Raw genomic sequence first — 24,042 nt, 5'->3', positions numbered from 1 at the left:
CGAGCCAAGGATTTTGACTGTGTATGATTAGTTGTTATGGATCGGGGGCTGGATGTGTTCATATTTACATTCCTCATATTCACACCACACAGAAATACCCTCCAATAGGGTTGGCAGCAGGAAGGGCATACCGACGTACAATTGGTCCAAATACACACAACGTCCCCACCGAAATAAGTTAAGATGAGGCGAGGGAGAAGAGGAAGAGGGGTAAGAACGACTGTAGAAGCCTCCACATTTGGGAAAATATTGCAAAACTATGGAAAGTGCCTTATAGAGAAATTCGGCTTGTTCGGGGACAGGTGAGTTAGAAACGTGGCGTGCAGTCATATTAAGAAGAGTCTGTCACACTCCCTTTCATGGTTACCAACATACTTGTAAAAAGCTAAAGCATTGAAAAAGTTTCTAGTCGAACTTCGCTTTTGTTATAAGTGGGGGCACATTTTATTTGTTCGGCTTGCGTAGGACATTTTGTGTTTAGCATTAAATTCTCTGTGGTTTAAACATGGAACGTTCCCTCTCGACAGCTTAGGATGTTGCATTTCAATTAGAGTTGTTGAACGAAAATGACTCCTAACATTCTGCTCTTATAGAGAGAACGAGCGGGAACATATTTCTTAGATCACACAGTAGAGGGCCTCGCTTTAGCATAAAAGTAAAGTTAAGCTGTTTCACTCAAGCGTGACTAAAGTATTGAAGGTAGAGAAACGATGAAGGTGTCAAACCGCGTATCTTGGAGAGCTTTATGAAATAGAAAACAGAAATTTCAGAAATCATATTCGGTGCAAATGTTATTCATGAACAATCCCTTAACTTGTTCCACAATTATTATCTGATGTTCATTTTAATAAATAGATTGATACTTTCTTTAAAATATTGTGTAGCAGACTTTTGAATTTCGCAATACTAAGGTCTCCAGTTCGATTTCAAGGGGATCGTGTACGATGTTACAACAGCGTTACTAGTGGTAGAGTTGGTCAACCTATGGGTTTCCTGTTTGAGGTTATGTTATCTAACAAAGAATCGCGTGAGTATTTCGTGCTCCATTATTCCCCCAACAGGCTGACGTCGTTTGGTTGTAAATTACAAGTTGGAAATGTGGAAATGAGCCAGGGCTGAGTGCTCGATCAAATGAAGATGTGACAGAGTGATCGTTTGAAAAGAAAAAAGTGCCTAAGCACTGGACAAAAGATGTCTACATTGTGAGCAAGCTCATAACAGTTTCCTCCTCCACATTTCCTGAAGGAACATTTCCAATGTGCAGTTGGTTGTCCAAAGGACTAAAACTGTATATTTTTGTATTTGAGTCTTTCATTTTAAAGTGTGTTCAAAACCTTTCTTCGATATCGATATTGATGCTGCTGTCGACTCCTGGCGACTCTAGGTGTTTCCGTCTTGAACCACATACTTCAGCTCCTTCAGTGACATGTTCGTGTTGGATTTGATGGACTAACCGACCTCGTCTCTGAGACCCATCATAATATGTCCACAATATGACAGCTGTAACCTTGTAATGAATGCCTCAAGAGATAGACCTAGTTTGATCTTTCGAATGACCCATGCATTCGTCTTCTTGGCTGTCAAATCTCCCATCCTAAAACCAGAGTTTAAATGCACAATATCTCCTAACCATGTTAAATGTTATTAAATATTATGCACTATCTCTCTATTTTACATGTATGACATTAGTTTTAAGGGTTGTTATTCTTATTATATTTAATTTATTTCAACTTAATTGAATTTCACTTTTTTGTATTATTAATTTAATTTGTATTTAATCTAATTATTGTAATGTATATTTAAGTGGCTCGTTAGATGGAAGGGAAGACCTGAAGGCCTTAAACATTACTAACTAACCATACGTAGCTATGGGAAACACTAATATCTGAACCATTGTGACGTTAATATGCAAGGATACATCTAAAGACTGGTCAACACCTGCTTGTAAGCTTGTAAACGCCACACACAGTTCTGCACTTATCAATAGCAAAATACACATTGATTCCTCCCTACGAATATCCGTTATCATGAAGTCGAATTAGGATCGTACATAGGTATAATTGAGAATATACTGTACATGCAATTACCTTCTTCCCTTGACAGTAATTTTGTTCGCATCAACTGTTTTAATTAACCAAGTTTCAGTAATACCCAATAAACATCGAGACAATTCAATTACTGTGTAGGAAGTTCGCATTATTAATTTTTTGTGGGCGTTATTGGGTTCACTCGGCTCAAAGTGCAATAGCCCAAACAATAATGTGAAACGCAGATACCAAGAGAAGCTAAGAGATAATCCCATGCGAGAAAATTGTCTTCATCCGATACCTGTCTTTATTTTGCCGATATTCTTTTCTGAAAAGTAGTTATTTAAAGTTCTTGTAGATCCCTGAACAGGATTAATGATCCTTTAAATGGCGAATATCTCCGATGGAATTAAATATGTGAAACTTTGGCATAAAGGAAAATGGATCGCTAATACAAGAGATTTTCTATCAATCACGGCGATCTTGGAGCACATGAGTCATTCCTAGAAAGATCCTTACCTTCTTACGATAGTTATTTTTACAACTTGTTTTTCGACACACGGACACGATCCACGGACAGCGGGCTCACACGAGCTCGGTTCTCACTCGGCTCTAACCATCGACATTACCAAGGCGAAAGAACAATGTCTTCAATTGAGCGATGCTGAACATTGACGGACTTAGCAAAAATTATTAATTAGTGAACATGAACAAGAATCAGATATAAAAAGATTGGAAATATTTTTTGTACATTTTGTTGTTGACTCTTTTACATAGAAGTAATATTTCCAGTGATATGTGAATACGTAATAATCGCCAATTTTTACCTCATTATTCCTGTTGCGAAAATAAAGCATGGGACATATAAGGTCAGAAATTATATTATTTTACAACGACCTTTCGAAGCAGCCAGTGAACATCAAGTATAATGAAATGCATAGCAATGGAACGGTCACGTTATATTCGAAAAGTTTCATCAGAGTGAACTTGCCTAATGCCTTGGCTTCACGCGGCAACGAATATCCGTGAAGATGAAGATGGCGTCAGCGAAGGATGTAAGTGAAGATAGCTCCCGGTTCTCTTGCGAAATAATCGGGAATAAATGTGGTGTAAACAAGAAGCGAGTGAAGAATGGTATCCAGTGTGAAAAGTGTTTAATTTTGTACCATTTTGAGTGTATATGTAGTGCTGGTTTTGCTAAAAATGAAGATACTTGGACTTGTGTTAGCTGTGGCGAGAGCAATTTGAATAGCGGTAGCAAACCTAGGCCTACAACGGTCAACGAATCGCTGGCGTCTCATTACTTGGAGGATGGAGGTAATGATAATGTACTTGTAATTCTCTCTTTATTGCAACAGGATTTACAAGCATTAAAAGCGGAGAATGAGATTTTAAAGGAAAAGGTACGTTTACTGGAATCGAAAGTACCGGTACCAGTAAACACTCAGAACACAGGTGGCTCCGAGAATTCTAGCGCGTGGTGTCAAGTTGCTTCAGATTCTAGGAGGAAAAGTGTACAGTTTAATAAGGACAACTTTGTAATTGACACCAAAAATAGATTTTCAGCCCTGAGGGAAGTAAGCGATACGCAAGGTATCCGTATAGGAAGCAGTCAAACGTATAGCGCAAAATCCGTTACGAGAAGCGGCAAAGTTAGGCCTAAAATCCCACACAGTGCACCGGCGAAAGTGTCGAACATTCTTATATTTGGTGATAGCCAGGCGAGGGGAATTGCGGAGAAAATGGTCAATGAAGATATTGCAGCATCGGCAGTCATCTATCCTGGGGCCCCAATGAAGAAGGTATTGGAAAACACGGAGCAGGCGGCAAGAAATCTCGGAAGTCGTGATGCAGTAGTGATCATCGGCGGGACGAACGACGTAGCTCACAACGACACTAAGAATGTTATTTCTGAACTTAAATGTACACTAGGTAAGCTGACTCAAACTAACATCTTTGTAGTGAACGTGCCCCACAGGCGTGATTTGATTAGAGACTCGTGTGTGAACGCTGAAGTGGAAAAAGTTAATACAGATATAGTTAAAATTTGTAAACATTTTCGTAATACACAGGTAATTGATAGCAGCAGTTTCGAGAGACACTGTTACACAAAGCATGACCTTCATCTAAACAATTCAGGTAAACGAAAGATAGCAAATATTGTTCTAGATTTTATTAATCATAAGATATGTACTGTAAAAAAGGCAACTCCCTTGAGTTATAATACTGACCAGGAAAACTAGTAGAAAGAGCCAGCTGTACTTCAAGCTGGCTCAGCCAACTAGAAAATGAAAATCAGGAAATTAAGGAATTTCAAGTTACCCAATTGCAACAGTCAATTTTTAGGGAGGAAGGGGATCTGAGATTGCTCTTGGTAAACTGTCAGAGTAAATAAACAATTAAAATTCGGTACATTGATGGAGTCTTATGAGACTGATGTGGTGATAGGAGTGGAATCGTGGTTGAGAGAAGGGGTGGGTAACAGAGAAGTATTTCCAGAAGGGTACACAGTCTATAGTAGAGACCGAGGAGATAAAAAGGGAGGGGGGGGGTGTTTATTCTGGTGAAGGAAACATATTGTTCACATGAATGGTTTACCGATGAATGGGATGAAATATTCGGGATAAAATTAATTTGTGATAATATGAAGGAGGTGGGAATTATAGGAACATACAGGCCTGGAAGAGAGGAAAGAGACATGGAAATCTTTGAGAAAATAATATATTATACCCATAAAAACAATAATAATGATGTGGTAATAATTGGGGGAGATCTAAACTTGCCTGAGGTTGAATGGAATGGAGCTGCAAGTGAAGCCCATGAACAGAAACTGGCAAATAAGTTAATTTGGGAGGGAGGATTTACACAAGTAGTACAAGAACCGACTCGTCTCAACAACTTACTAGATGTATTCTTGGCTAAACCATGGGAAATTGTTGATAAATCTGAGGTAATTGAAGGAATGGATGTAGGACTGGTACCAAAAAGGCTTAATAAGAGGGTCACAAAGGCAAGAAATTGTACAGAAAAACTAAAGTTGATGAATTTGGGACTTACCTTAAATCACAATTCAGTTGTTGGATAAGTGAAGGGAGTAATGTGGATACACTTTGGGCTAAATTCAAAGAAATCGTTTGGGAAGGAGAGAAGAGATTTGTACCTGTTAAGAAGGGTAAAATGACCTCAGACCCTGTTTATTATACAAGGGAAATAAGAAAATTAAAAAGAAAATGTAGAATAGTAAACAGGAAAATCAAAGAAGGTAGGGAGAGTAGAGAAAGTAGAAAACAGCTAATGATGGAACTGAATAGAGTGAAAAAGGAAGCAAAAGAGAATTATATGAATGGCATACTTCAAGAGCGTAATGACCACAAAGGGAAATGGGAAAAGCTGTATTCATACATTAGGAATCAAAAAGGAAAAGGAATCCAAATTCCTACAATGGTGGGAGAAGGGGGTGAACACTATTTAACAGATACTGAGAAAGCAAACCTATTTAGTAGGGAATTTAGACATTCAGTAGATGATTATCAGGAGTTGGAAACCGAAACAGAAGTTACAGAGGGACAGACACAGAGGGAAACAAGGAGCTTCTCGTTCACAAATGAAGATATTTTCAGAGAAATCCAACTGCTTCAGCAACGAAAAGCAGCAGGAAGTGATCAAATTACTGGGGAGGTGTTAAAGACAATGGGGTGGTACATAGTGCCTTATTTAAGATTTCTCTTTGACTATGTCATAAATAATAGTGTAATACCAAAGGAATGGAAGGAATCTATAATAATACCAATTTATAAAGGAAAGGGTGATAAAAGGAAACCAGAGAACTACAGACCAATCAGCCTGACCAGTATAGTTTGTAAAATACTGGGGAGTTTAATATCAAAGTACATCAGAGGGATATGTGATGATAAAAATTGGTTCATGAGGAGCCAGTATGGATTTAGAAAGAAATTTTCTTGTGAGGCACAACTGGTGGGATTTCAGCAGGACATATCAGATCAATTGGATTCAGGAGGTCAGTTAGATTGCATAGCCATAGATCTTTCCAAAGCCTTTGATAGAGTGGAACATGGAATATTATTAAAGAAATTGGAGGGAATAGGATTGGACGTAAGGTTACACGATGGGTAAAAACATTTCTAAATTCAAGGGTTCAGAAAGTCAAAGTAGGAATTAACGTATCGCAGGAAGAGAAAGTTTGGAAGGGAATTGCACAGGGTAGTATAATCGGTCCGTTACTTTTCTTAATATACGTAAATGATTTAGGGAACAATATAACATCAAAAATAAGATTGTATGCAGATGACATAATTGTTTATAGGGAAATAAACAACATTGAGGATTGTTCAGAATTACAAAGGGACCTTTAGAGTATCCAACAATGGGTTGAAGAGAATAATATGAAGGTTAATGGAGGCAAATCAACTGTTACAACATTTACAAACAAGAGTTTTAAAACTGAATTTGAATATACTTTGGATCGGGTAGTTATCCCAAAAGATGGCAAGTGCAAATACTTAGGTGTAAGATTTGAAAGTAATTTGCACTGGAAAGGTCATGTGGATGACATTGTTGGGAAAGCATACAGATCGTTACATGTCATAATGAGGCTACTTAAAGGATGCAACAAAGAATTAAAAGAAAAAAGTTACTTGAGTATGGTTCGTCCATTATTGGAATATGCAAACAGTGTTTGGGATCCTCACCAAGAATACCTAATAAAAGAAATAGATAGTGTGCAGAGGAAAGCAGCAAGATTTGTAACAGGGGATTTCAGGAGAAAGAGTAGTGTATCAGAAATGTTAAAGGAACTTGGGTGGTAAACTTTAAGTAAGAGAAGGGAAAAAACTAGACTTATAGGTTTATATAGAGCCTATACAGGATAAGCAGCATGGGGAGATATCCGTGAGAGGCTTCAGTTGGAAAATAATTATATCGGCAGGACTGACCACAAATATAAAATTAGAAGGAATTTTAGCAGAAGCGATTGGGGTAAATTTTCATTCATTGGGAAGGGTGTGAAGGAGTGGAACAGTTTACTAGGGGTAGTGTTTGATCCTTTTCCAAAATCTGTACAAATATTCAAGAAGAGAATAAACAGCAACAGAGAAAATAAATGAAATGTTAGAGGGCATTCGACCAGTGCAGGTTAATGTAAATAAAAAATGTGTGTGAATAAATTAATTCCATCCCCTGGTCTAAGGAGTTTGGACAGCCAAAGTAGGGGACTGCCTGTAGGGGTGAAGTACAGTGGGGACTTCGAGGGCCCTGGGACCGCTACGGTAGCTGTGAAGGCCCTTCAGGAACTCTGAAAAGTGGTGGCAAAAGGGGCTCTGGTTAAGACGCAGCAGGTCGTTATGCTACTTAGGTTCCAGAATGGGTAAAGAAAAGAAAAAGTCAATAAATGCAATGTAAATTTTAATGTTATACCAGTTGTACAGTATCATTTGAAGTAATTCCACGTACTGTATATCAGATGACTATATTTGTAAGTAGTACAGGAGATATAAGTAGAATTTTGTAAACAAGGTAAATTTATTAAGGATGAGCTGTGTGTTTAATAGAAAAAATTGTTAGCGTAAATTATATAATATTGTATTATAGGAAAATTTTATTCTCTTGTAATTTAATATTTAGTGCTTGACAATAATGTATTTTAGTGTACCATTTGCCATCGAGGTAAACACCTCATTTGCAAATAAAGAGATTTTGATTTGATTTTGATCCGTCTCTACAGCTGAGAAGCTATGAAGCAGCAATTCATGAATTCAAGAAACTGTGTAGTATGGATGACCCCTTGAAAATCAAGGAAATCTTTCTGGACCATTGTCCAGATGGTAAGATGATAAGACCATGGAAGAGCATTCCAAACTTCAACCACCAATAAGTTGACGACGAAAAATATATCATTTACTTCCATTGAATAGCGCTGTGGGTTTACAGATTGTGTCAAAACATGACAACATAACTCTAGAAATCCATAATTACCTTATTAATGTTAGTGGACACCCTAGCACTGTTGCACGGAACATCAGCAGGGACACTTGTTGAGTACCGAACGCATTCAAATTGTTGAACGTCGCACTAGGCCACGGAAGGATGGGAGCATTCGTGGCCTTATTTGAGGTACAGCTCCAACTGGTGGGAAAATGGGAAACCACGCTAAGCCATCTTCAGGCCTGCCGACGGTGGGATTTGAACCCACGGTTTCTCGAATGTAAACTCACAGCTGCGTGACTCCAACCGCAGGAACAACTCGATCAAAGAAAGATCTTGTACAGAGCTTTCTGGCTACGGTAATGATTGGTTCATCATCAATACACGACAGACTTTACATGTACGCGAAGGTAGAATTCAAGCGAGTTAAAGTTCGGGAAACTTGATTGCCAAGAAAATGTCGGATAAATCCGTAATTATGCACAATTCTCTGGAGTTTTGATAAACCCGTCTACCCTTGAGCTTAGTCATTTCCTCCTGATGTAGCCAAAAATCGGTCTCCGAAAACCAGTTTTAGAATTTGGTACGTGTAATCCCACGGGAAAACGATATATGACGCAAACATTAGAAGTATACGAACAAAATGTTAGTCTTATTTATTAGAAATTAAAGTGATGATCGAAAGCAGACTCAGGATCCTTACAAAAACTGACCATAACGAGACCAGGAAATGGTACGAGGAACGAAAGACGTTCTCCAGGAATACCTTGAGCACGCCACGGGTCTCCTCGCAGATTACCCTTGACTCCACCTATGAGTCAATCAAGAAAATCAAGGAATGCTCGTCAACAGAAAAGCTCAAAGTAGCAACAAGAAAGCAGCCAACAACAACAAGAAAGCACCATGGTCCACAGACTGCCCAAACGATTCAAACAATAATCATACAAAAATTCGTCACAGAAACTTCGAATTTCTCTGAGAACTTGCATTGAAATAAAATGTCAAAGAAACAGAAAGAAATCCGATTTTAATATTTTCATAAAATTGGAAACTGATGTAAGTTGAATGCCACACGTGTGTAAAAGAGACGTACGTAGACACACAACGTTACAATAGTAATTTAACAGACAAACATAAGAACGTTATTGGTTTAACACACAATTATTATTTTATATTGACAGGTTGTACTCGTCATTGACGGAAAATCACTCAACGTGTGCATGACGGCATTACTGATGATCGCTCTCAAGTTTGTCGCCCCTCTGTGGCCCTTTCCAGTTTACTGCTATTCTTGAGTTGATCTCTTCCTCCCGATATAAAAGCTAAGTGCTATTTTATTATTAATAAGTACAGATACATGCACAAACCCCCCTAAACATTCCCAGCTTGATCCCCATCCCCCTCACGGCAACTCCATTGACTGTTTGCCTCATTTTTCACTGTGTTGGAAAATGGTATATGGCAAGGAAGTTTGCTAATTACATTCGAAATGAGCAATAGTCCCGTACAGCCAATCGAAAGAGGAAATAGATCGACTTTAATGTTCTAGGGTTCCTGCTGAAATATTTTGAACAGCATTTGTAGCTAAGATTCCACTCGCCGTTATGCTAAACTTTAATCCCCTAATCTGTCCTCTAATGATTCTCTAACAGACGAACAGGAAAAACTGAAACTGAACCCTATTTGTCCTGTCCACGTGTTAGATCAATTTTACACAAGTACAGAAAGACGATTTCGTCTACCTATCTATATATATATATATGTCCTTACAAGTGACGAATTTTCACTTTTACAGCCCGTCTTGTTATCCTAATAAGGTAAACGTAATTGTCTTACATTTTCTGATCGTCGTTATCCTGTCCTAACGTTCCTACCCCACAAATCAACGGCTGAAGTTCCCAAGTCTATGCTTGTAAACTGTTACAATTTACGCTATGGTAGGCTGAATTCAACAAAATCTCCTTAAAATGGTGCACATTAAGTTATATTGCGGGTAGTCGAGAAACGTGATCGACAAGAGAATGGTTGGGGCTGCCTAGTTCGCTGTAGTTCGCTGCACAACGCGGCTACACGCAATAACGTAAAGTCAGAGTAGTTGCAGGAGCTACAGACATTTTGCTGAAGCATGTGAGGACACTGTGCTTTGCTGAGGGTACAAACAACTCTAGAACTCTAAATCAATCAAATACAAAGCAATGGACCGGTGACGTTGTGTTCGGAAAGTTTCATCGCAATGAATTCGCCAATGCCTTGGCTTCAGCACGCAACATATATCCCTCTCTACAGCTAAGAAGCCATCAGGCAGCAATTCAGTTCATGAATTCAAGAAACTGTGTACATTACACGAGCCCTTGAAAGTCAAGGAAATCTTTCTGTGCCATTTGCCAGCTGGAGAGATGATGCTTGGATGCCAACATGGAAGACCACTCCAAACGTCAACCACCAACAGCTTCATGGCGCCATACATCTGCCAGGACTTCACTTACCCAGTTGCCGACTAAGCCATTTGAGGACCAGTCGTCCATAACTAAGGCAAAACTACACAAATGGGGAATAACTGACTCCCCAGTGTGTGGGTGTGGATTTTCATGACAGACTATACCCACATTATTGAAGAATACCCCAGGAGTCAGCCTGAACGTAGCCGCATGAACTGATGCTTGAAGTTGCTGACCATCCAACTTAAGCCCGCTTAGAGATTACATGGACATTTTGTAAATGTATCTGTTCACTGCATTCTTAATACATGTTCCATACGATTTAACATAACAATGAACCAGAAGCAGCTGGGCTTTTGTCCTCGCCAATATCCAGAGAAGTACATGTTCAAGGATGTAGAGAAGACACTGTGTTAACCAACTCGTCCGTTAACGACACGGGAAAGTGATCAAGAGACACTGAATATGATGAGGAAACCTCACATAATTTCTACACATGTTGTTCACATTGGCAATACATCGTGTTGAAGGGCGTAGGATTATTAAACATTATCTGCAGTGGCATAATCCTCCAACCGGCGTGAGGCTTTCTGGGCGTGGGTCACCCAACACGTGAGTAGCACAGACTTGAACATAAATTAAGTGATCCTTAAATATCCTGAATGTACCTATGTAGTGTCATGGGTTATTTTGGTTTACCAGATAACTTCAGCAAGATCACCCAAGTTAAACCCCATGAACTTCCTTCCATGAAGCTTTCTCTGTGATTATCATTGCCTAGATTTGTGAGTAAACCTCGCGTAGCAACAACTATCATATCTGCAATGCTAACAACAGCACTGTGTGAAGAACAGGGAAGCGCTGACAATCTGAGTATCTTCTTAACTGAATATTCGAAACTCCGTCAGTCAGCTGTACCATTATACTAAAGAAATTACAATCGCTTACAACCTTCAGGTTGCGAATGAATATTTTTATACAACTATATGAACACTGTTGAGATGCTCACGTTAGTATCTCCGTCTGTTACCCGAAAAACTAGGTCATCTACATCGTCAGTCTAAATACTACGCCTCACTGAGCGCTGAATACTGAACAACGCGATGGCAAATGTATCGATTGAGACAGCGCGAAGTACCTCGTTTCAGTAATGACATATCAATACGGCTACTGTATCACCTTTGCTAGAGGATTACATTAAACGTGCGACGTATGGGGAGCGAGGAAAATTAACATTTTATTTTTATCGGCGTAGCCGGAGCAGCAATAACAGTGTGCCGTCTGGAGGCTCCCTATTCAATTTCCCATGAATGTGGAGAGTGTTCCTATATCTCTGCTGAAACCCAGGCTGGAGATCCTCACCATTTTTAACTTACCGCATGGCGTGGACCACTAATTCATCTGCTAAAATGTAATGTGTCTGACCCTGTGACGAAATAAATATGAACACACCCAACTTATTTCTTTCCTTCTTTGTTTCTTTCCTTATTTATTTATTTATTTATTTATTTATTTATTTATTTATTTATTTATTTATTTATTTATTTATTTATTTATTTATTTATTTATTTATTTATTTATTTATTTATTTATTTTATTGGAGCGATAACGTCTTGTAATTCTGTCTTCCAATACAGTGCAGACTAATAGTTTCTAATAGCGCATCAAAATTCGGTATGAGTTTATTGTCTTCGTACGATAGCAAGTAACTGATGAATTTGGCTCATTTAGGTATCAATGTATGAGGTACACTTGGCTAGGTGTGGTGCTGGGGAGCGCTGGATACTTAGAAACGCAACACGTTAACATGAAAGTAGTTACAAAGGAATTACATATTATATACATTAGTATTATCGATGCAGCTTTTTTTCTAGTACAGGAAAATTACTTTGTGTTGATTCCAGGACAACCAATGGCATGCAGTGCAACACAAATTAGAATCTTCAATAAATTACGTAATCGAACAATTTCTAGTAAATAATCATCCACATTATGGGATAATGGATGATGAAAACAAAAAAGAAGAATGAATATTGAATTTTCACGACCGCATTGTAATCGAAACAGACTTTCAATGTATGAGGTCGTGTTACGTACATGTAGTACCTGTTGAAGAGATGTTAAGTACAGAACAAAAATGGCCAGCCGGACACCAGTGGGATCCGACGCGAAATCGGGAGGTTGTGGGTTCGGATCCCACTGGTGTACGGCTGGCCATTTTTGTTCTGTACTTAACATCTCTTCAACACGTACTACATGTACGTAACACGACCTAAAAGGTTGAAAGTCGGTTTCGATAACTAGAAGAAACATTATTACGCTTCATGAGCATATGCCTGCCAGAAAAACACTTCCAGATAATAAAAGTTACCCTCCTTTCCAAATACTTTTCACTCTCGATCGAACGAGTGGAAATTAAACAGTAAGTATTTTAAGAAATCCCCTATATTCTTAAATCTGAGGCGTATTATGCCTTAAGTGAAAAGTTCGATATGCTCTTAATATTAATGTTAATCTTAAAATATCAAAAAATTATACCTTTCCCTTACTGAAAATTTAATGATCATAAATGCCTCCCGATTATGACCATCCATCAACGGAGCTAATTTCAAACGAAATCAGCCAGAGCCTGCACGGTCGCTAAGTAACATTGTCTGGTCATCCATCCATACCTTACATCACAGCCTGCACGTTTACTAGGTGACAAGGTCGGGTCATCCACCCATACCTTACATCACAGCCTGCACGTTTACTAGGTGACAAGGTCTGGTCATCCACCCATACCTTACATCACAGCCTGCACGTTTACTAGGTAACAAGGTCTGGTCATCCATCCATACCTTACATCACAGCCTGCACGGTTGCTAGGTGACAAGGTCTGGCCATCCATCCATACCTTACATCACAGCCTGCACGTTTACTAGGTAACATTGTCTAGCCTTCCGTCCATACCTTACATCACAGCCTGCACGTTTACTAGGTAACATTGTCTAGCCTTCCGTCCATACCTTACATCACAGCCTGCACGGTTGCTAGGTGACAAGGTCTGGTCATCCATCCATACCTTACACCACAGCCTGCACGGTTACTAGGTAACATTGTCTACCCTTCCGTCCATACCTTACATCACAGCCTGCACGGTTACTAGGTAACATTGTCTAGCCTTCCGTCCATACCTTACATCACAGCCTGCACGGTTACTAGGTAACAAGGTCTGACCATCCATGCGTACCTTACATCACAGCCTGCACGGTTACTAGGTAACATTGTCTGAGCATCCATCCATACCTTACATCACAGCCTGCACGATGCTAGGTAACAAGATCTGACCATCCATCCGTACCTTACATAACAGTCTGCACGGTTACTAGGTAACATTGTCTAGCCTTCCATCCGTACCTTACATCACAGCCTGCACGATGCTAGGTAACAAGATCTGACCATCCATCCGTACCTTACATAACAGTCTGCATGGTTACTAGGTAACATTGTCTAGCCTTCCGTCCATACCTTACATCACAGCCTGCACGGTTGCTAGGTAACATTGTCTAGCCTTCCGTCCATACCTTACATCACAGTCTGCATGGTTACTAGGTAACATTGTTTAGCCTTACGTCCACACCTTACATCACAGTCTGCACGGTTACTAGGTAACAGGGTCTGGTCATCCATCCATACCTTACATCACAGTCTGCACGGTTGCTAGGTAACAAGATCTGACCATCCATCCGTACCTTACATCACAGTCTGCACGGTTGCTAGGTAACATTGTCTAGCCTTCCGTCCATACCTTACATCACTGCGTGCATGCTTGCTGGGGTTACACGTCCGCCACACTAACGGCCGTAACGCAAATTTTCAGATCACCCCCACCCATAATGCATATATATCTGAACATTTTGCCGACATTTTGAAGTAACGTTACTAAACTTCTAAATATATAAACAGGCATTTTATTCAAACCTTTATAGCATTAAAAAAACGAATGTAGGAATGCCCCAAACACACTGATGTTAGTCTTCCTATCCCTTTTTTACATTATGAATATATTCCACCTCGTTCTTCCACTGACGTAGTCATTGAGCCTTCTTCTCTGCCTTTTCCAATAATTATGTAATTATGAGTGTTAGATTATTCTAGCATCCCTTAAAGTGACTGGCGAGTAGGCTGTTTGCTGTAACAGCGGCGCAGCTTGATCAAAAGCTATTTCTAAATAAAATGGCGCCGTTACTTTGCTTCTAGACAATGAGGAGTATTACCTGGCAAAAACTTTACGTAAACTCTATATAATAAAACGCCGAAAACCAGCAGTGTTACGGGATTGTATACAACAGATAATCTTTGCGTTGTGGGAGAATTATTGCAAAAAATGAAATATGTTATTTTCGGTGGTATTGGGGTGGGCTGGGTCTAAGATATCCTGCGACATTATTAGCAGTGTGTTATCAGAGCAGAAGGTTGTGGACGAAAGAAACGATCCCATCTGACCAGTGCATTTATATATTTTTGAAAATTATTTATTTATACTTTTAAACTGACAAACAGCAAATCAGTATTTGTACAATAACTAGTACAATCAGGAAAAATCAAATCATATTTTTAAATTCCAAAAAAGTTAAACACATTCAATAGAGTCACTGTTCCTTTTCACGTTCTCGCTGTAATACTGGAGCACTCATTTCGTGAAACTGCACTTAGAATCTAACTGGAAGGTTTTCACAACAGTTACTCAGTCGCACGCATTGTCGATGTTTGAAAACAGTAATATAGCTTTGGGTCTGACGTCACAGTGTTAAAAACATTCCTGACGTTATACAGATGACGGAGCGATACTCCAACTGCATATGCATTCAAAGATTTGGAAAAGTCATATGGGAGGGGATTACCGAAAACGTTCGTAAGAGAGAGCAGAGATACAAGTCAAGAGCAGTTACCCCAGGGATCAGCCCTCAACCGTCACTTGTTCGATTTGGAAATGGATGTTGTAGTGAAGGACGTATAGAGTATAACTCCTTGTACCAACTGAGATGAAACAAGAGATCGAGAAAGTAAGATGGAAGTGTGGTGTGACAAGGAAAGATCAATCAGAAATGACTATATCAAGGGTGTGGCACAGCCCATGAGACAGAACCTGACTGACATGGTGTGGTTTTGTCACTGGAAATAGGAGAATAGGAAGGAGTATCTGAGAGGAAAAGGATGGACAAAAACAATAGGACTACATCGAGGAGAAAGACTTTAAAGAACGAAACGTCGACCCATGTAAACACGGGAATGACTACAAGGCAAAGAAGAAGAAGATTAGTTATGTTATACTTTAGATAAGGTCATTTTTCTTCAAATTATGTACACACCGGGACGCATGTACCTACTGTCTATTCGCAGAAGATTTACTGAAGACATTAATAATTTAGTTCTTCGCATGAGACTTTTACCTAAATATTCTTCGAGTTCTCTTGAAAATTATTATTATTATTATTATTATTATTATTATTATTATTATTATTATTATTATTATTATTATGGATTGCTCGTACATCATTAGCATTTAAACTCAGTTCGTATACACGACAAAAGTAAAGACGTTCTGGGGTTTTCTGTTCACTCCTGAGGCTTGTGTCTTTTGGTCTTATTCCTCTCGTTAACCGCTCATTGCCCTCAAATTAACTCCTGTTCCCCATTACTCGTGGAAATGTCGATTAAATGGCACGATGCGTGGAGATCACCTTAATAAGGTGTGTGAGGTGTTGGATTGCGTCTTGGCACGCTGCGCTTAGTCTTCAATGTTTGGGTTCATTCCGTTTAAAACAAGTGGCAGAATGTTTCAGAGTAAGTGCCAGCAGAATTACTCTGGCTAAATATCAATTTAATGGTCCAAAGAAAACACGTCAATGAAACAGAAGTAATCGTCTCAAGGTTCTTAAGAAGGCAGATAATTACTTCGAGAAATAGCGCCTCTGTCCAACCCGACTGAAAACGTAAGAATCAGCATTTCATCTAACTAATTCACAGTCGAATTAACAGGCTAGACTTCTTCTATTCAAGGATCAAATGCTTCTGCACAACAGCGCTCCGAAATATCCACGTGTGACACTAGACTGCTCACCATAACCTTCAGAAACATCTTCCAAATTACAAAGACCTACTGAGACGGCTAACTGGACCGTGTTGTACTACTGTGTAGCTAAAATACAGGAATGGTGAATGTCCACCCTGACCTAACCATGAGCACTTCTGTCTAGTTGCTACCAGTATTGAGCAATACCAGACCACCTCACATTAAGCGCTTATGGTCCAGAGGCGGCTATCCCCATTCACCAGGACACCGAACAGCTTCCCTCAGGACAAGTCTCGCAGCCAGTGGCTTCAGTATCAACGACGACTGACAAGATCATCTCCAAGCTGCACGGCAAACACTAACACTGAATCACACTGGCTCTTCCCGCTTGGTCTAAGTTCTCTGCGGCATCCCTACATAAACGAAGCTGGACAGATTTTCGTCGATACGAAGAGGTAACTCACATCGTGGGAGAATGCCCACTGCGTTGTTTCCAGCCTCCTTACAAGACATTCGTGAGGCCAGTCCCCACCCAATCTCTTGTATAGAAGAGCTAAACATTGAACTGTAAACTGTATAGGATTTTATCACCTTGTGAATATTATTTTATGTAAATATCCGATGCATCACACGATAAGGAATACACCTGTATCTGTACACTCCTTCAAAATAAAAATGAAAACCTACAACCTGCATTCCAATCACTGACCGGGTCAGGATTAGTACGATGGGGTCGCCACTCCCAAAGAGATTTGTTAATGACTGATACATGCTATGAAATGTGAGTGGAGAGTGTTGCTAGAATGAAATTGACAAGGAAAACCAGAGTACCCGGAGAAAAACCTGTCCCGCCTCCGTTTTGTCCAGCACAAATCTCACATGGATTGACTGCGATTTGAACCACGGTATCCAGCGGTGAGAGGCCGACGCAATGCCGTCTGAGCCAGAGAGGCTCGTCTTATGAAGTTCTGATAAGTTATAACCATAGAACCTCCAGTTTTTGGCGAATCTGAAAAAGGGGGATGTAATTTAAATTTCATATTTTTTACACAGTTCCTTGGTGAGAAGCAACCACATACCACGCCCACCCTCAAGGCAATTATGGCTGAAAATACTGTAGATCGAATGAGCCTGTCGGTAAATAATATTCTTAATAAATAGTTGAATCCGTTACCAGCCAAAAATTTATTGAAACTTCTTGACAACGCTTTTCCGTCGTCAGGTGGCTCTACTTTATACACAACTGTTTCCAAAGAATATTAACCTGTTCCATTTAAATTAGAAACGTCCGAACGACGATATCGGCAAAGGAAAGACAATGGCCATGAAGGGCGTGAAAATTAAAGACACCCTTGGCATTCTCTCAGAACCGGAAAAGAACAAGAGTTGATCAAGAGAAGTCGGGTGTGTAATTTGAAACTGAAGTGACTGGCTCAGGTAAGTGGAAGAAATGTTGTCTCATTTAGGGGTCCCACCATCCCCAATGCACGCTTGCAATTTGAAATTACGTGGTTATCCGTTTAGTTCATCGGGTGGATTATAGGGCAAGATGGTCTTGAAAAGAGGCTAATTCAAGGAGAAAAGACATAAACTAAGTAACCGCATCATCGTGGATGCTAGAGTAGTTCATGACGTCACAAGACAGGCCGACTTAACAGCTCCATAACAGACTATATCTTATATAATACAATAATAATTTATGGTCCAGAAAATTTTATAAACACTGTTCTTGGATTGAGTTGATACAAACCACAGCGGTTGTGGTCCGTGGCTCTGAAACCAGTCTCCCGAATGACAGGTTTAAAGCTCACAGAAATGAACTCATTGATCGGCTCACTTGTTAACACGTGATACATCTCCTCTGCACATTCAAACAAGTGTCGAGGGAACGCTACTGTCTTCCCCCCCACATTCAAACAAGTGTCTCATTCACTGCTTTACGAGCCTGTAAACAAGGCTCCGAAAAAGTGATCTTCCATTGCATCAGATAAGTTGATTAAGCACGACAATATTTGATTCAGTTTTTAACTTAAGATGTGGATTATTTTACGAGTTATATTTATAATATATGACTTATAATAAAATACTATGAAACCTGCAGCTTTAAAATGTTATCATTTAATATCGCTCAGTACATACAGTATGTAGCAAAAGAGATAATGCCAGAATTATTATTTTCATGAATATATCTCATCGTATGATACAGTTTTACCATAATTTTATTCATAGCTAGAGTGGACAGATGTTACTTATTTCATATTATGTTTACGAAGCTCAGAATTAAGTCTTGCAGCAATTCTTTAACAATGTAGAACTATTTATTTGTGTACGCCAGTTTTCTCTTTAAATGAGTAGATCAATAACAGAGTTCCTGGAAAGCTCTTGGTTGATCCATGCACTAACATTACGGCAACAGAAAAATTAAGTGTAGGGTATCCTTTTTTAGTGATTCCTTCATTACACAATTATTAATCCGAACTATCTCTAAATGAACGTTAAGGTTGTAGCAGAATTAGCATCAATGACATAGAGAAATAGCGAAATTCGTCCGTAAGATCGATTCTGATGTAAATTTCGTAAAATGTGATGATACACGTACATTACCTCCTTAATCCTTTAATTGAAATTTATTTTACAAAAATAAAACACATCTTTGAAGTCAAGGCACGTTTCTCAAACCAATTTACACGTTTTTATTTAAACTTAGAAAGTGCCACCGTGTAGTACTTCGGAATTACATTTTATTTGAAAAACGTGTCAGAACATTAAATAGTTCAACTTTGTCTAGTTCATGCGTTTTGATCCGAGTTTATTTAAGGGAATAAACATTAACGAAGCAAACCTAACTCGCATTGACCTCCTGCTACTTGACAAAAAATATCTTGGATAAAAAGCATAACCTTTAAGGATTATTTTCGAAGAAATGTATTGATTTAAAGCTTTAAATTTCTTCAAAATGAAACTACAGTAAAATGTCGTTTATTGAGGCCCCAATTTGTTGGGATTCGTTTAATCCTTGAAAAAAAAAGAGCGAAAACTAAATATTGTGAAAGCACTTTCTTTAAGTTCAGTAAAATACAGAACTGTACAATACAAGGAACGAGAGGGAAAACATTTGTGTTAAGTGTAATGTGGAAAAATGTGAAGCGAATGATGCAGCTTGCGAGACAAATCCTACGGTCATAGAAACTGAAATTTGAGGAGCTGCTAAACAGTCAGCAATGAACTTCTTTGCGAGCTTAGGCTCGTTTTGCAGATTTAGAAAACCCCCATAACATGGTGTTTTAAATATATTCATTAGAAGTCTGCCCTTTAAATGTACCATAATAACAGTATTCTTTGCTGTATATCGACTTTTAATGCAATTTACGCTGTCCTTTTATGTTATTTCAAGAAATGTGGACTTTCTTGAACTTATCCCATAGTTAGTCCGAATTAACGGGATAGTGCACATTTTTATCTTTCATATGTCTGAAAATATACTTTCATGACAAATTATTTGAAGAGCTTCCGGTAGTACACTGCAAGGAAAACGTTGAACAGTTTCGTGAAGGTCGCCACGAATCAATGAAGTTTGTAAGAAACATGTCAGTACAAATACATTTTAATGTCTGAATATCAATCTAAATCGAAATTCCCTAATCTTCGAATTTTACTCTTTATACAAATCCCAGTAAAAACTACATCGTGTGTGTGAACACCAGATGCACTACATATTATAATACGATTACTGTTATGATATTGCAGATATTCTAGAGCTTTCTTAGTCCTATAAGTTAAGAAAACCGATTTCAATGTTTAAGTTATTTTAGTAGTTAAAAAGTGAATGTATGATCTGCGAATCTGTTATTCGAACAGATCGGACCAAGAATCTCTTGATGAAGAACTACAACACATTTTTCCATATACTCTAAATAGACGTTACCAGGGATCTGTTATTTAGACTTTTTACATTATGGAATGCAATCTTACTGAAGAGAGTAACAAGTGTTTTCTAGCCTGGACAACAGTTGTGCTACAATGTTTGCTCGGGCTATTAGAACCCCTAAAAGTTATGTTACTCTCACTACAGACCGTAGGAACTCTGGTCTTGTACGGAAACACAGGGGAGAGTACTCTCAAGCTTCGTTCATTCGAACAATTTAAATTTAAAATCGTGATTTTTGCGCCGTCGCTCGACATTGCTACAGAATGCGATGACAAAATATATTCCGTAATTCGATTAAAGTTTGTATAATTCGAACCAACACCAAACGAGATTTAGTGGGGAAATTATGGAATTTAATCCACGATATTTATTGAGTTGCACCGACGATCAGGCTCAGGGGTTTGAATTGCAACATTAATTACACTACTTTTCTACCTGCAATTACAATAATTTTTTAATGAAACTGCGATCTTTGGATGCTAAGTAATAAAAACAACATCCATTTTCAAGGCCCCATTTAATTTACAGCTACTGAAGCACCCCGTCTTTATTGATCTTCAGACAGTAAAAAACCCACCGGTTTGCACACAGCATAAATCCTCTCTTTCGTGTAAGACCAAGTATGTAAATATATTCTCTGAATACCTTCGTTTCTCTACGTCATCTTCCTACTACTGCCAAGTTGATCATTGGTGCAATTCAATAATGCTTTGGGTCGAGGGGTGATGGAAATTTCTAAATGTCTTCGAGGTCTGTGCAGCTCAATATCAGCCCGCTATACCGGTTCTGAGGGAATACAGGTTGATCGTAAGATTTAAGAAATGGCCCCACCGTATTTCCGCCCCAGGCACACAACGCGCTGTCGTCACAGATAACGTTACCGCTTCTGTCCTTCTCCGTACTGAAGGGAAATTCAGTGTGTACAATACATCGAGAGCATCAGAGTGTGTTTATTATTGAATTGTGAGGGCAATTTGTCTGTCCAAGTACAATAAAAAAGTAACATTTCGCGTGAATTAAAAATTAATTGTTAAACGACAAAAAATATACCCAGCTTCTTTAAAACAATTACTCTAATTATAGGGAAAGATATTAGACTGGCAAGTTCCCTGAACAATAATGAGGAAAGTACTTCTAGAGAAGAGACCGTTTCCCAGTAAAAATGCGGTAGTTTTCATAGTAAAAGATTCATGTTGTCAGATTTTTTAAATAATATAACATTCTGTTAGAAGTAATCACAAGTTGACATTTTGAAAATGTTATACGTGAGTGAGTTGATTTGTGAGTACATTGATCGTTGTGGGATGATAACGAGTCAGTATCCAACATCTAAAATGTGAGATTCAAGCGATTGCTCAATTTATGAAGCTGTTTCTTGACACTCTAGAAAATGTGGTATAAATATTTAATTGTATTCCTTTTTTATGGATATCGTAAAGAAAATTTAAAAAAATAGTCTAATTCGAAATCTTGAATAATTGGAATTAACTCTATTTCTACAACAAATGATATAAAGAGTTTCCATTGCCAGAAACACTGAACAAGTTCTCTGTGCACCGCAGATCAATGATGGTTGTGAGATTCATCTCCCGCAGTGATCTAAGGCTACGCACGTGGCATGAGTACTCACGTGAGTGGAGAGGACACGAAGCTGAGCACGGCGTCTGTCGTGAGGGCTGCGTGGCGTCGAGTCCCGAACGCCGGCCGGGCAACTCTTTTATAGCGCCGCGGCGCCCTTGCTCCGCCCTGAGGCTGCGCCGACCAATAGCGTGCCACCGACTCGTGGACATACAACACGCCAATTAATTTGGGCAATCGATTGAATCTCACGCCTTAGATGTTAAATATTGACTCATTCTCATCCCACGACTGATCACTACACTCACAAATTAAGTCACTCGCATATAATATTTTTCAAAATTTCAACTTATGTTTGTATTCTCGCTCATAGCTCTTTTGTGATTACTTCTAACAGAATATTGTATTATTTAAAAATCTGATAACGTGAATCTTTTAGCAAGTTGTTATAATATTTACTATGAATACGTCAAAAATTCCGCATTTTTTCTGGGCAATGATGACTTCTCGAGAAGTATTTTTCTCATCATTGTCCCGAAAACTTTCAGTTTAATGCATTATCCGATAATTTGGAATGTTAACGAAATATATTCTTGTTGCAAGTTGGACTTATCATTGCATTAATTGTACGAATCAGAATGCTTTATAAATCGTGTAGCGCCTTTACAATGTTGGGCTTCTACGAGGACTTTATATAGAGAAGAAAAGTATATAGGAGCTTACAGTTCCCTAACTCAACGCGAAATATGGTGTTTGTGGGAGTATAGAACTTGTGGGATTAATGACAGGGGGCAGAGAAACCATTCCTAAACATGTAACATTTTATTTAAATTCTACAAAATGAATTTTTATTCATTACTGGATGACTGATAATGTATCAGTTGTACGGAATATACGAGGCAGGTCTCATACCTGCAGCCTGCCTCACACTTGCTCATGCCCTAGGAGGCTGATCTCTTGCCGCCAGGTCAGCCATCTCTGATGCTTTGAAGAATAAAGGATTCAGTGTTTACCAAGATGTTCGTGGTCTCTCTCCTGTGAATAGACATCATCGCCTTCACAAGGACACAAGGTTTGAGACTCACGTCAATCAACTCGAGAAAGTCAGTGCAGAGAAGAAGGACATCTATCAACCTACTGTTGAATATTTGAAAGAAACGTATCACGTTACGGATGCATCAGTCACTGGCTTGATAACCGCTCTGACCGGCACCAGAGTTCGGACTTCTCTAAACCTTATCATTGCCATTGAAATTAGTGCACTGAAAGGTTCTATCCTCATTTGAGAAACCACGCAAATGGATCTCTGTTTCTTTCCTTCTTTGGTTATTCAATTTCTATAAATAATACGCAACGCCTAACCAAAATGTGTAAGGTACTGTTTCTGGAAGGCTGCAGATGTTGAACGAATGATTTAAAATATAAAATAAATTATGATTACAGTGAAAGGTTCGGGCATCAGCGAACAATTCTGCACTTTACTATCAACTTGTGGAGCAAAGTTGAATCGAATTCCATCCCCTGAAAGAGTTAATATGAGGTATATCCAATACAATATTTTACGAACACAGCATTTAAAGTAAGTTCATGCAATTTAACACCAGATAATTTAGCAGCAGCGGTTAAGTTAAGTCACAGCCGCTTGTCAGTGTCCGTGAAACAGCTTGCGCATGAGGCTATTACATTTACTACTTCAGCCGTTCTATTACTTTAATATGCGTCGTCCAAGAGAAGGACCGGCCTTAAAACACCCTTTATCATTGACCCTACAAACTCGTCCTTCAGACCAACATGGTCACGTTGAAACATTGACCTGAACCCACATATGTTGTCTGAGTTGCGTTTCGGCGCAAAAATGGCACCTAATTATCGTCCGACTACATTTTATCTTACAGTAAAAGCTACCTATGTTTGTATGTTAACGGAGGTTTCCGGTTTACAAAGGGCTCTGTTTTAACGCACTGCTGTAAAATGAAAATGAGTTTCTCTGAATCAACAGCGTCTCACAGTTTCTCCGTCTCCAGTTGTCTACTGTCACGTCTTCTTGACAAGGGAACACTCCCGGAGCATGTT

The 24,042-nt window shown here is 38.9% G+C and overlaps 1 protein-coding gene across 1 annotated transcript in view; it reads right to left on the bottom strand.

Annotated features, from left to right (window-relative positions):
• Nucleotides 1-22,126, bottom strand: part of Dh31 (diuretic hormone class 2) — a 575,554-nt gene extending 553,428 nt beyond the window's left edge. Inside the window, exon 1 of the mRNA XM_067144699.2 lies at nt 22,022-22,126. The gene's annotated coding sequence lies outside the window, so the exon portion shown is untranslated. The remainder of the gene's footprint in view (nt 1-22,021) is intronic.
• Nucleotides 22,127-24,042: the final 1,916 nt, after the last annotated feature.

Source organism: Anabrus simplex, chromosome 3 (genome assembly GCF_040414725.1).
Source record: "Anabrus simplex isolate iqAnaSimp1 chromosome 3, ASM4041472v1, whole genome shotgun sequence".
Taxonomy (NCBI): Eukaryota; Metazoa; Arthropoda; class Insecta; order Orthoptera; family Tettigoniidae; genus Anabrus; species Anabrus simplex.
Note: the sequence above shows the minus strand (reverse complement) of the source record. Positions and strands in the feature narration are given on the sequence as shown.